The following is a 13101-nucleotide window of genomic DNA, read 5'->3' on the forward strand; positions in this document are numbered from 1 at the left end:
TGCACCGTTGGGTCCTTCTTCAAGCAGCAAGTACCAGGGGATTGCTAACACGCAGGGGGAGGCACAATTGTTATTTATTTGCTTAGCGCTGCAGCTCTACAATATCTAAGGATATTTTAGACCTGCTTATTTGGCGCTGGGGTGTGAGCTGGCTATCTCCCTTTTGTTTTGCTGACAGGCTGTGTGTTGTGAGCTGTCTGGGGGTTATGGATATGTCTGAGGCAGAGTTTTCCTCCCCGGGGGATAACTTGTTGGGGACACCTCCGATGTTGGGGGACCCGTTGTCGGCACAGCCGACTACCGACTGGGTGTCTACATTAAGGGGGTAATTCCAAGTTGATCGCAGCAGGAAATCTTTTAGCAGTTGGGCAAAACCATGTGCACTGCAGGGGGCGCAGATATAACGTGCAGAGAGTTAGATTTGGGTGGGTTATTTTGTTTCTGTGCAGGGTAAATACTGGCTGCTTTATTTTTACACTGCAAATTAGATTGCAGATTGAACACACCCCACCCAAATATAACTCTCTCTGAACATGTTAAATCTGCCCCCCCTGCAGTGCACATGGTTTTGCCCAACTGCTAACATATTTGCTGCTGCGATCAACTCAGAATTAGGCCCTAAGTGTTTTAAATGCAAATGTCTCTCTATTAAGTCAGCAATTTGCTCAATCACAGTCAGAAATGCAGATACTAAAGGATGCTTTATTACAGGACCCTGCGGGATCCCTTAAACGTAATATTGACCAGTTAGCCGACACTGGTACCGACACGGACTCAGATGCCGATGTCGACTATGCGGATTCTATATTAGATCCTAAGTTGGCTAAAAGTATTCAGTATATGATTGTGGCAATTAAAGATGTTTTGAACATTACACCTGAAACTAGGTTCCTCATGTACGGCGAGAAGAAACGCGCTGTTACATTTCCTCCCAGTTTTGAGTTGAACTCTCTGTGTGAGAGCATTTGGAATACCCCTGATAAGAAATTCTTGATCCCTAAAAGAATTCCTGTAGCGTACCCCTTTCCCGCTGCTGACAGGGAAGAGTGGGAGACGCCACCCACGGTTGACAAAGCCCTGGCGCGCTTATCCACACAGGTAGCTCTCCCTGCGGCTCAGTCGACTACCCTTAAGGAGCCGGCTGACCGTAGGCAGGAGGCTACTTTAAAAGCTATTTTTACTACTACAGGGACGCTATTCAGACCAGTAATTGCGTCTGCGTGGGTGGGTAGCGCCATTGAGAAGTGGGCTGATGATTTATCTGCCGGTTGGGATACCATAGATAAAGATACTGCCCAGATGACACTGGGTTATGTCAGAGATGCAGCTGCGTACTTAAAGGAGGCTGCTAGAGATGCTACCTTGCTATGTGCTAAAGCGAATGCTATGTCCATTGCAGCTAGGCGAGCCCTTTGGACTAACCAGTGGAATGCTGACGTGGATTCCAAGAGAAATATGGAGTCATTACCCTTTAAGGGTGGTGAACTCTTTGGTGACGGTCTTACTGAGTTAGTGTCGGCAGCTACCGCCGGCAAGCTCTAGTCTGTGGGGCGATACAAAAATTAAGCCAAAATCTGGTCATTATACCGGTTCCCCCGGAACAACACGGGGAGGGTTTTTATTCAAGCCTGTTTGTAGTACCAAAACCGGACGGATCGGTGAGACCCATCCTCAACCTGAAGTCTCTGAATTTTTTCCTGAGAAAATTAAAATTCAAAATGGAGTCTCTCAGAGTAGGGATCTCCAGTCTAGAGGAGGGGGAGTTTATGGTATCGTTGGACATAAAGGATGCTTACCTCCATGTCCCCATTTTTCCCCTTCATCAGAAGTACCTGAGATTTGCAATTCAGGATGCTCACTACCAATTTCAGACGTTGCCGTTTGGCCTGGCCACGGCTCCGAGGATTTTTATCAAGGTCCTGGTAGAAATGCTGGTACTCCTCAGAAAGCAAGGAGTTACAATTATCCCGTACTTGGACGATCTCCTGATAAAGGCGAAGTCCAAGGACAAATTGCTACTGGACATTGCACTGTCGCTGTCCATCCTGCAGCGTCACGGCTGGCTTTTAAACCTGCCAAAGTCACAGTTAACCCCAACAATGCGGTTGGCGTTTTTGGGCATGATTCTGGACACTGTCCAGCAGCGAGTGTTCCTCCCCTTGGAAAAGGCGTTGGAACTTCAGAGTCTAGTAAAACTCCTACTAAGACCAAAATCTGTCTCCATTCATCAATGCATTCGATTACTGGGGAAGATGGTTGCGGCATACGAAGCCCTCCAATTCGGGAGGTTTCATGCCAGGGTTTTTCTGGGGGACCTATTGGACCAATGGTCGGGGTCCCACCTTCATATACACAGAAAGATAGTTCTTTCTCCCAACACCAGGATATCACTCCTGTGGTGGCTCAGCAGCTCCCACCTCCTAGCGGGACGCAGGTTCGGGATCAAGGAGTGGATCCTAGCGACCACGGATGCAAGTCTCCGGGGGTGGGGGGCGGTCACTCAGGGGGTGACCTTCCAGGGAAGATGGTCAGCTCAAGAGACTCATCTTCACATAAACATTCTGGAACTAAGGGCCATTTACAACGGCCTTCTACAAGCAGATCATCTGCTTCACAACCTGCAGGTCCTGATCTAGTCAGGCAACGTCACGGCAGTAGCTTACATAAACCGCCAAGGCGGCACAAAGAGCAGAGCGGCGATGGCAGAAGCCACAAAGATTCTTCGCTGGGCGGAGAAGCACGTAAGCGCTCTGACAGCAATATACATTCCGGATGTGGACAACTGGGAAGCAGACTTCCTCAGCAGACACGATCTGAATCGAGGAGAGTGGAGCCTCCACTCAGAGGTATACACACTGGTGACAAGTCTCTGGGGTGTTCCCCACATAGACATGATGGCTTCTCACTTCAACAAGAAGATTCTGAAGTATTGTTCCCGGTCCAGGGACCCTCAAGCAGCGGCAGTGGACGCCCTGTCGACACCTTGGGTGTTTCCATCAGTATACATATTCCCTCCGCTGCCTCTCATTCCAAGAGTGCTGAGAATTCTAAAAAGAACAAAAGTTCCAGCGCTCCTTGTGGTCCCAGACTGGCCAAGGAGAATTTGGTACCCAGATCTTCAGTCCTTACTGTTAGAAGATCCTTGTTCTCTTCCTCTTCGCGAGGACCTGCTACGGCAGGGGCCGTTCGTCTATCAAGACTTACAGCGGCTACGTTTGACGGCATGGCGGTTGAACGCCAGATTTTAAGCCGAAAAGGTATTCCTGATGAAGTCATCCCTACCCTTATTCTTGCTCGGAAGGTTGTGATGTCAAAGCACTATAACCGTATTTGGAGGAAATATATTTCCTGGTGCGAGTCCAAGTCAGCTCCTGTGGAGAAATTTGACCTTGGACGTTTCCTCCATTTTCTACAAAATGGAGTGGATGCGGGCCTTAAATTAGGCTCCATAAAGGTGCAGATTTCTGCATTGTCAATTTTCTTTCAGAAACAATTGGCCTCATTTCCTGAGGTGCAGACCTTTGTGAAAGGGGTCCTGCATATACAACCTCCCTTTGTGCCCCCAGTGGCACCCTGGGACCTAAATGTGGTTCTAGCTTTCCTTCAATCACATTGGTTTGAACCTTTGCGTAAAGTGGAATTGAAATTCCTCACGTGGAAGGTTGCTATTTTATTAGCCTTAGCATCCGCAAGGCTGGTGTCTGAGTTGGCGGCCTTGTCTCACAAGAGCCCTTATTTAATCTTTCATGAAGATAGAGCAGAATTGAGAACTAGACAACAATTTCTGCCAAACGTGGTTTCCTCCTTTCATATCAATCAGCCTATTGTGGTGCCAGTGGCTACTGGCGCTTTGGCTGAGGACAAGGCTCTGGATGTGGTCAGAGCTTTGAAGATTTATGTTGCCAGAACGGCTCCAATCAGGAAAACAGAGTCTATGTTTGTCCTCTATGCTCCCAACAAGATTGGGTGTCCTGCTTCCAAGCAGACCATTGCCCGCTGGATATGTCAGACTATTCAGCAGGCTCATTCTACGGCAGGATTGCCGTTACCGAAATCGGTAAAGGCCCATTCCACTAGGAAGGTGGGCTCGTCCTGGGCGGCTGCCCGAGGTGTCTCGGCTTTACAACTTTGCCGAGCTGCTACCTGGTCGGGGTCAAACACGTTTGCTAAGTTTTACAAGTTTGATACCTTGGCCGATGAAGACCTTAAGTTTGGTCAATCGGTGCTGCAGAGTCATCCGCACTCTCCCGCCTGTTACTGAGCTTTGGTACATCCCATTGTTCTTTGAATGACCCCAACATCCTCAAGGACGTAATAGAAAACAGGATTTTAATACCTACCGGTAAATCCTTTTCTATAAGTCCGTAGAGGATGTTGGGCGCCCGTCCCAGTGCATACTGTATCTGCTGTTAGTTCTGGTTACACACAAGTTGTGTTGGTTTCTTCAGCTTGTTGCTGAAGTTTTGTTCATGTCCGTTGACAGTGGTTTCTGTTGAATGCCATGTTCTCGGCATGTTATATGGCGTGAGCTGGTAGTGCTCACCTTGTTAATAATTCCTCTCCTCGTAATGTCCATCTCTCCGGGCAGTTCCAAACTGAGTCTGGGGAGGGATATAGAGGGAGGAGCCAGGTCACGCCCCCTTGTAAAGTCTTAAAGTGCCCATGTCTCCTGCGGATCTGTCTATATCCCATGGTTCTTTGAATGATCCCAACATCCTCTACGGACTTATAGAAAAGGATTTACCGGTAGGTATTAAAATCCTGTTTTTTAAAATACACAGCGGGATGTAATAGTGTCTGAGTTTGCCGGAGGTGCGGGATGCCGGACAAACTCTGACTTTTTTAATGGGGGCAATCATTTACAAAGCATGTTTTTGCCTTGTAAGCGATTACCGCTTTAAAAAAAGAGTTTGTTGGGCATCCAGCACCTCCGGCAAACTTGGACGCTATTACATCCTGTAACATGACACTTAGGAGCTGGTTTGTCCACTTTATCTCTCTCCACAGCTGCTTTAGTACACAGACCTGATAAAGAGGGGACATTAATTGATACTATGGTCTGTTTAATGAAAGTGGGCAACTCCTAACTTAGCTACTAAGACTTTTTTTCCATATAGGAAATAAAATGTCATAATAAAATCAGTGTACAGCAGGGGAACATCAGAAATGAATAGGTCTAGTGTGTAATGAGCTGGGTCAGTCACAGGGAAACACTGACTGTGTAGGAAGCTGTGAGCAGTCACAGCAGGTAGACAGGATCTGGGAGGAGGGACATATATGTTACTGCCTTATTTTCATGACCTCGCAAACACTGAGTCCCAGGCAGGCCTGCCATTAGTTACAGTAGGTGCAGGGCCGGGGTTACTCCCACATCTCCAGGCTCTGGGAGCAGTGACCTGGAGGTCAGGAGCTGACATGTGAGGCCGGCAGCGTGTTGCTCTGTTATTTCCGGTAAGCGGACTGCACCAGGATCTCTCCCGCAGCGGTTCACTGTCACTGTGTGTGCACCAGGGGATCACAGCGATCACTTTCTGCTCTGCACCAGGGGATCACTGCTTTAGTTTGCAAGTGCACCAGATCATTTTCTGCTGTGCACCGCGCACAGTGACCGGGGGACCCTGACCCCCGCGCAGATTACAGTGCGGAGAGCGCCACGCACAGGAGGGAGGGAGAAATGATCCTGTGTAAGAGCGCAGCAGCAGCAGCAGCGTCCTGGTGGAGCTCAGACTGGACGGATCAGAGCGGGTAAGTGTCATACTCTATCTGCCTATGTCTGTGTACTGACACATTGCAGCTCATTATCATTCACAGTCTACACTAGTAATAAGGAGGACCAGGGCAGATGACCCCAGTACTGTATGCTCCCTGAGTACTGTAGGCAGCTGTGCGCTAGTATTACTATATACTCCCTGTGTACTGTGTGCCCCCTGTGTACTGTAGGCAGCTGCCCTGTGCCCTAGTATTACTCACTCATCATTAGTGGCAGGAATGCAAATGTTGCAGAGTTACTAATTTCCCTCCCCAGGTGCAGTCAGTGTAATGGTTACTATTCCTGTAATATCAGTTCCTGGAAATAATAATGTGGTTGGGAAAACTGCTGACCCTGTGCCACAGTGGGGGTAACGCTGCCTTACATGACCTTACAATGTAGTGTTATTATTTGGGACACGTATGTAGAAAGGCTGCTACACGTTATTGTGGTGGAAGACCCTACTATACCTCTGCAAATGTGTGTGATCAGGAAGATGTATCTGTTTGCCAAATAAAAATTCTGTTTAGTTGCATGTCTGCCTGGATTACTGGTTTTGTAATATAGCTATACAATGGGAGATTTTTTCACACAGAAGTGACCGTCTGTACAGAGGGTAGAGGGAACTCCTGTGCCAAGGATTGTATACAAGTGACAGCGATTCAGGAAATGGGATATACCTTTAGAGCTATGTTGGTAAAATGATTGGGGATTACTCTAATTATTCCTCTCCTATATCACTGAGAAATGTCATGCATAGACATGGTTACCGGCAGCAGAAACTGGGGGTACTGAAGTCCTCACAGAACTGGCACCTACTGGATGTTACTGTCTGTGTTCACACTTTCCAGTGTCTTACTAGTTTTCCCCCAAAAATGTCCTTCAACCACCTTTTATGAGGTAGCCTGCTGCTTTCTGAAGTGATTGACTTTCTTGTAGGTACTGTACGAGGCTGGCCTACCTGTGCAAAGCAGCGGGGTGCAGGTATGATGTGGGTAGATGGAGGGTGTGCGGGGGTATCTATGAAGTGATTGACTCTTATAGGTAGTGTATGAGGCTGGTCTACCTGTGCAGTGGGGCACAGGTATGATGTGGATGGTTGGCGGGTGGTATCTCTGAAATGGTTGATTCTCATTGTAGGTAGAAGGCTGGCATACCTGTGCATTGCAGCAGGGCACAGGTATGAAGTGGATGGTTGGAGAGGGTATCTCTGAAATAATCGTCTCTTGTAGGTACTGTAGGAGCCTGGTCTACCTGTGCAATGGAGCGGGGCACAGGTATGATTTGGATAGTTGGAGGGGGATATCTCTGAAGTGATTGGCTCTCTTGTAGGTACTGTAGGAGCCTGGTCTACCTGTGCAATGGAGCGGGGCACAGGTATTATTATTATCCTTTATTTATGTGGCGCCACAAGGGTTCCGCAGCGCCCAATTACAGAGTACATAAACAAATAATCAAACAGGAAACTTACAGTTGACGACAATATAGGACAAGTACAGGGTAAATAAACATAGCTACATCTGCAGATGACACTGGAATAAGTATCAGGTGGCAGAAGACTGCTGGATTTGGTGCAGCTGAAGATTATTAAAGTAAGAAAAGGGTAAGCACATGAGGGAAGAGGACCCTGCTCGTGAGAGCTTACATTCTAAAGGGGAGGGGTAGACAGATAGGGGTGAGATTGATGGGGTACATAGAGAGCGTGGAACAGAGGTTTAGGATGAGATTTGGCTGGGTTTGGTGAAGAAGTGGGTCTTGAGAGCCCGTTTGAAGTTTTGTGGAGAGTCTGAGGGGGAGAGATAGGGAATTCCAGAGAAGTGGTGCAGCACGTGAAAAATCTTGGAGGTAGGAGTGGGAGGAAGTAATCCGTAGGCAGGAGAGTCAGCGTGCATTAGCAGAGCGAAGAGGACGGGTGGGAGTGTAAAGCGAGATAAGGTCAGAGATGTAGATGGGAGAGGAGTGGGTGAGGGCTTTGTAAGCAAGTGTGAGAAGCTTGAAATGGATTCTGAAAGGGAAGGGGAGCCAGTGAAGGTCTAGTAAAAGAGGAGAGGTGGACGTAGTGCGTTTGGTGAGGAAAATGAGCCGGGCAGCAGCATTGAGGATAGATTGGAGTGGAGAGAGGTATTTGTCAGGAATGACAGTCAGGAGGAGAATACAGTAGTCCAGTCTGGAGATGACCAGTGAGTGGATAAGAGTCTTAGTAGCATCCTGGGTCAGAAAGGGTCTGATCCTGGAAATATTTTTTAGATGAAAACTGCAGGTTTGTGAGAGGTGCTGAATGCGTGGTTTGAAGGAGAGGGAGAAGTCAAGGATTACTCCAAGACAGCGCACTTGGGGGGTAAAGGAGATAGTAGTGCCATCAATAGATAATGAGATTGTAGGAGGTGAGGTTATGCGGGAGGGAGGGAAGATGATCAGCTCGGTCTCAGACATGTTAAGTTTAAGAAAGCGCTGGGACATCCAGGAAGAGGTAGCAGAGAGACAGTTGGAGATACGAGTGAGGAGAGCAGGGGAGAGGTCTGGAGAGGAAAGATAGATTTGAGTGTCATCAGCTTAGAGATGATATTGGAAACCAAAAGAACTAATGAGCTTACCTAGTGAGGACGTATAGAGAGAGAAGAGGACCAAGGACAGAACCTTGGGGTACCCCTACAGTTAGTGGAAGTGAGGGGGAGGTGGAGTCATGAGAGGAGACAGAGAATGAACGGTCAGAAAGGTAGGACGACAACCAAGAAAGGGCAGTGTCACGCAGACCAATGGAGTGAAGGATTTGCAGTAGGAGAGGATGGTCCACAGTGTCAAAAGCAGCAGAGAGATTAAGTAGAGAGTAGTGTCCCTTAGATTTAGCAGCATGGAGGTCATTGCATACTTTTGTAAGGGGAGTTTCAGTGGAGTGGAGAGGACGGAAGCCAGACTGGAATGGGTCAAGTAGTGAGTGTGAGGAAAGAAAGGCAGTAAGGCGGTTGTAGACAATACGCTCAAGGAGTTTGGAGGCAAAAGGGAGGAGAGAGATGGGTGGGTAGTTGGAGAGAGTGTTTGGATCAAGGGTAGGTTTTTTAAGAATAGGAGAGATGAGTGCGTGCTTGAAGGCAGAGGGGACAGTGCCTGATGAGAGGGAGAGATTGAGAAGATGGGAACAAGCAGAAGGAGAGAGGGGTAGCAGAGGAGGTGGGATGGGATAGGGTCAAGTGGGGAGGTGGTGAGGGGACAGGAACGAATGAGGGCCATGACTTCCTCTCCAGATGCATGGGAGAAAGATAACAGAGTTGGTGCGAGGGTTGGTAAGGGATGGGAGAAGGCTGGTTACTGATGGTCTGGTGTGATGTGATGTCCTGACGTATGGAGTAAATTTTGGATGTGAAGTAAGTGGCAAAGTCAAGAGCAGAGAGTGAGGAGGGGAGACGAGGTGGAGGTGGGCAGAGGAGTGAGTTGAGAGTGGCAAAGAGGCGCCGGGGGTTGGAAGACTGGGAGGAGATGAGGTTCTTGAAGTATGACTGTTTAGCAAGAGAAAGGGCAGCACTGAAGGATGAGAGCATAAGTTTGAAATGGAGGAAGTCTGCCTTAGAGCGTGATTTCCTCCAGTGTCGCTCAGCAGTACGTGAGCATTTTTGCAGATATCTGGTGCATTTGGTGTGCCAGGGTTGAGGTGTTGATCTGCGAGGGTGAATAGTGGTTGGTGGAGCAACAGAGTCAAGAGCAGAAGTAAGGGATGCATTGTATGTGGAAGTGGCTTGTTCAGGGCATGAGAGAGAGAGAATAGGAGAGAGAAGTGAGTCAAACAGGGAGGAAAGGAATGTGGTGTCAATAGCCTCAATGTTACGCTTAGTGATGGTAGCCTTGGGAGGTAGAGATGGGGAAGTCGAGAGAGATAGGTGAAAGGAGAGCAGGTGGTGGTCAGAGAGGGGAAATGGGGAGTTGGAAAAATCAGAAATATCACAGCGGTGAGTGAAGACCAGATCCAGTGAGCTCCCATTCACATGGGAGGGTGAGGAGGTATGATGTGGGTAGTTGGAGGGGGATATCTCTGAAGTGATTGGCTCTCTTGTAGGTACTGTAGGAGCCTAGTCTACCTGTGCAGTGCAGTGGGGCACAGATGTGATGTGGATGGTTGGAGGGGCGAGCTGTCTCTGAAGTGATTAACTCTCTTATAGGTAGGAGGCTGGCGTACATGTGCAATGGAGCAGGGCACATGTATGATGTGGATGGCTGGAGGGGGTTATCTTTGAAGTGATTGGCTCTCTTGTAGGTACTGTAGGAGTCTGGCCTACCTGTGCTAGGGAGCGTGACAGAGGTATGAAGTGGATGGTCTCTGAAGTGTCTCACTTTCATGTAGGAAGGGGGCTGTCTTGGCCTGCATGTTTTGTTGCATTTGAAAAGGTGATGTAATGAGGAACACATGTTATGATTGTCCCTAGGTTCTAGCAATCTAGTTGTAAGATTAAATAGCTCACATCAGTACACATGGTCTATAATAATCTCATCGTAGACTTTAGAGTATAATTATTAGTATTGTAGTCTCTACGACAAACTCACTTGGCATTTGGTGTATACTGTATATAGTCTTTTTACTTTGAAAAATAACATGTGCAGCTCTACCGTTCTAGATTTAACTTTAAAGCAGGTACAGATGTGGGCGCTTACATCTAGCCTCCCTGTTACGTTAAACAGCCATTTTAGTCACGCCATGTCGTGGCGTGACTTGGTAGAGCCGAGCGTCTTTATGTGTGATTTTTCCATTAAAATGTCTCTTATTTGCAAAACAATGTGAAGAGGACACACAAGCAGCTTCTGCTGATTTAAATGCTATGTGGCATGCCTATATTCTGTGTGCGACCGTGGCTGTATCTGCATACAAAATGGTACATGACAGTGTTTTCCTAGCTACAGTTACAGGCGCAGATGCACACAGAATATAGACGTGCCGCATATCATTTTAATCAGCATAGTCTGCGTGTTTGTCCTATCCACATAGTGATGCGAGTAAGACGCATTTTCGGCAAAAAAGACGCCCGGCGCTAGCAAATTTGAATGGGATCTCCTGCTACATGGCGTATTGACTAAAAATGTATGAGTACACACTGTATGTTTTCTTTTTTATTTGGGGCAGATTATTCGGCTAGGGGAAGGTCCCGATGTTTGTGTTACATACTTGTTATTGTTATTTATAAAAATCAGCTGATTTCTCATTACATTGGCTGAGGGGGAAAAAAATACCTGATTTTTACAGATTATTGAGAATGCTCATAGGGTCCGACTCAGACCTGATTGCTGCTGTGCATTTTCGCACAGCAGGTGATTATCTATTGACTGCGCATGTGTACGCACCGCAATGTGCACGTGCGTCGCTAAACATCGACAAGCTGGTGCGAAAATTTCGATCGCACAGCCATTTGCAAGCTGACTGACAGGAAGAAGGCGTTTGTGGGTGGTAACTGCCCGTTTTTGGGGAGTGTCAGGAAACACGCAGGCGTTCCCAAGCGTTTTCATGGAGGGTGTGTGACGTCTGCTCCGGACCCGATCAGCCTGTTATTTTCATACTGTAGGAGTAAGTCCTGGGCTGCGCACAGACTGTACACGCTGGAAAAAACATTTGATGGTGAGTAAGTTGAGAATGGATTTGCAGTTGTCCGCTGACTGAAGGACATTTTTGCACGGCGTACACATGCGATCACACACTTGCATGGGGCGAATTTACACTCCCCCCTTGAGCTGCGACTATCTGATCGCAGGATAACACGCGATGGGTTTGTGTGAAGGATCCATTCGCACGGGCGTTTGCAAGGAGATTGACAGGAAGAGGGCGTTTGTGGGTGGCAACTGACCGTTTTCAGGGAGTGTCTGGAAAAATGCAGGTGTGTCCAAGTGTTTGAAGGGAGGGTGTCTGACATTAAATCCGGCCCCGAAACAGGCTGAAGTGATCGCAGCAGCTGAGTAAGTCCTAGGCTGTGCAGAGACTGCACAAAATCAGTTTGTGCAGCTATGCTACACATGCGTTCGCACACTTGCACGGCAAAAAAACACTCCCCCCTGTAGGCAGCGACTATATGAACGCCGGACAGCAAAAACGATGCCTAGTGATCAGATCTGAATTACCCCCAAAATTAGCAGCACAGTGATCAGGTCTGAATTAGGCCTATAGACGGGAGATTGAGGCTGAGACTGACCGATCAGATAATCGTAGCTGCATGTATGTAGGCAAGATTTCTCAAATTTATTGGCAGATGCCTAAACGATCATCAATACACACTATACAATAAACCGGGCCGATCACCCGATTACTGTATAGTGTGTATCTAGCTTTAGAGAATAAGGGATAGGTTTCTGCTGAATATATGGCAATTCTTTAAAACACTGGGGGGAGATACTTAGCCTCGAAAAGTGATAAATGTCATGGTGATAAAGTACCACCCAATCAGCTCCTAACTGCCATGTTACAGGCTGGGTTTGAAAAATGACAGGAGCTGGTTGGTTGGTACTTTGAAAAGTGATACATTTCAGGGTGATAAAGTACCAACCAACCAGCTCCTGTCATTTTTCAAACCCAGCCTGTAACATGGCAGTTAGGAGCTGATTGGGTGGTACTTTATCACCATGACATTTATCACTTTTCAAGGCAAAGCACATCTGGCCCATTGTGCCTTATTCAGGTTTAACAAACCAGAAAAGCAAGCAACTGGACAAAACTATGTTGTACTGTAGGTGGTGCAGATGTAACGTGCAGAGAGAGTTAAGGGCCCTACACACTTAAAGATTTCCCTTAACGATATGAACATTCTCGTTCATTAATGAACGAGAACTCGTTCATATCGTTCAGTGTGTAGGCACCAACGATGAAAGATGCGCGGCCCCGCGCTCGTTCATTGTTGGTGCCGAGTCGCTTATGCATGCAGGACATAATGGACAATCTCGGCCATATTAGCATGCACTGCTATGGAGCTGGGTGACGGGAGGAGTGAAGACACTTGACTTCCCCCGTGACCTCCCTCCCCCCCCCCCCCCCCCCACACCCACCCGGCGCCGGGTCGCCCATACCCACCGTCGGGCAGTGTGTAGGGGGCATAAGATTTGGGTGGGGTGTAAGCAAACTGAAATCTAAATTGCAGTGCAAAAAAATTAAGCCGCCACTATTTACGCTGCACAGAAACAATATATCCCACCCAAATCTAAATCTCTCTGCACTTGTTCCATCTGCCCCACCTGCAGTGCAACATGGTTTTGCCCAGTTGTGAGCTTTGTTTGGTTGGCTAATGCTGAATAACTACTAATGTCCACCAAATTAGATGTGCGCTGTACATCGAGAGTCCTGAGCTTTGAAAGGAAGCCATGTTGCAAGTTGTATAAAGAAGAATAAA

At 47.7% G+C, this 13101-nt stretch overlaps 1 protein-coding gene across 3 annotated transcripts in view; it reads left to right on the top strand.

The window, feature by feature from the left end:
- The first annotated feature begins 4708 nt into the window (after positions 1–4708).
- Positions 4709–13101, top strand: part of LOC134936741 (PH and SEC7 domain-containing protein 4-like) — a 109253-nt gene continuing 100860 nt past the window's right edge. The window contains exon 1 of one of the 3 annotated variants that reach the window (XM_063931959.1): positions 4709–4746. The gene's annotated coding sequence lies outside the window, so the exon portion shown is untranslated. Of the gene's footprint in view, positions 4747–5215; positions 5746–13101 lie in introns of those variants that run through there. The other 2 variants (XM_063931958.1, XM_063931961.1) reach the window with 2 other exon arrangements.

The sequence above is a fragment of the Pseudophryne corroboree genome, chromosome 6 (genome assembly GCF_028390025.1).
Source record: "Pseudophryne corroboree isolate aPseCor3 chromosome 6, aPseCor3.hap2, whole genome shotgun sequence".
Lineage (NCBI taxonomy): Eukaryota > Metazoa > Chordata > Amphibia > Anura > Myobatrachidae > Pseudophryne > Pseudophryne corroboree.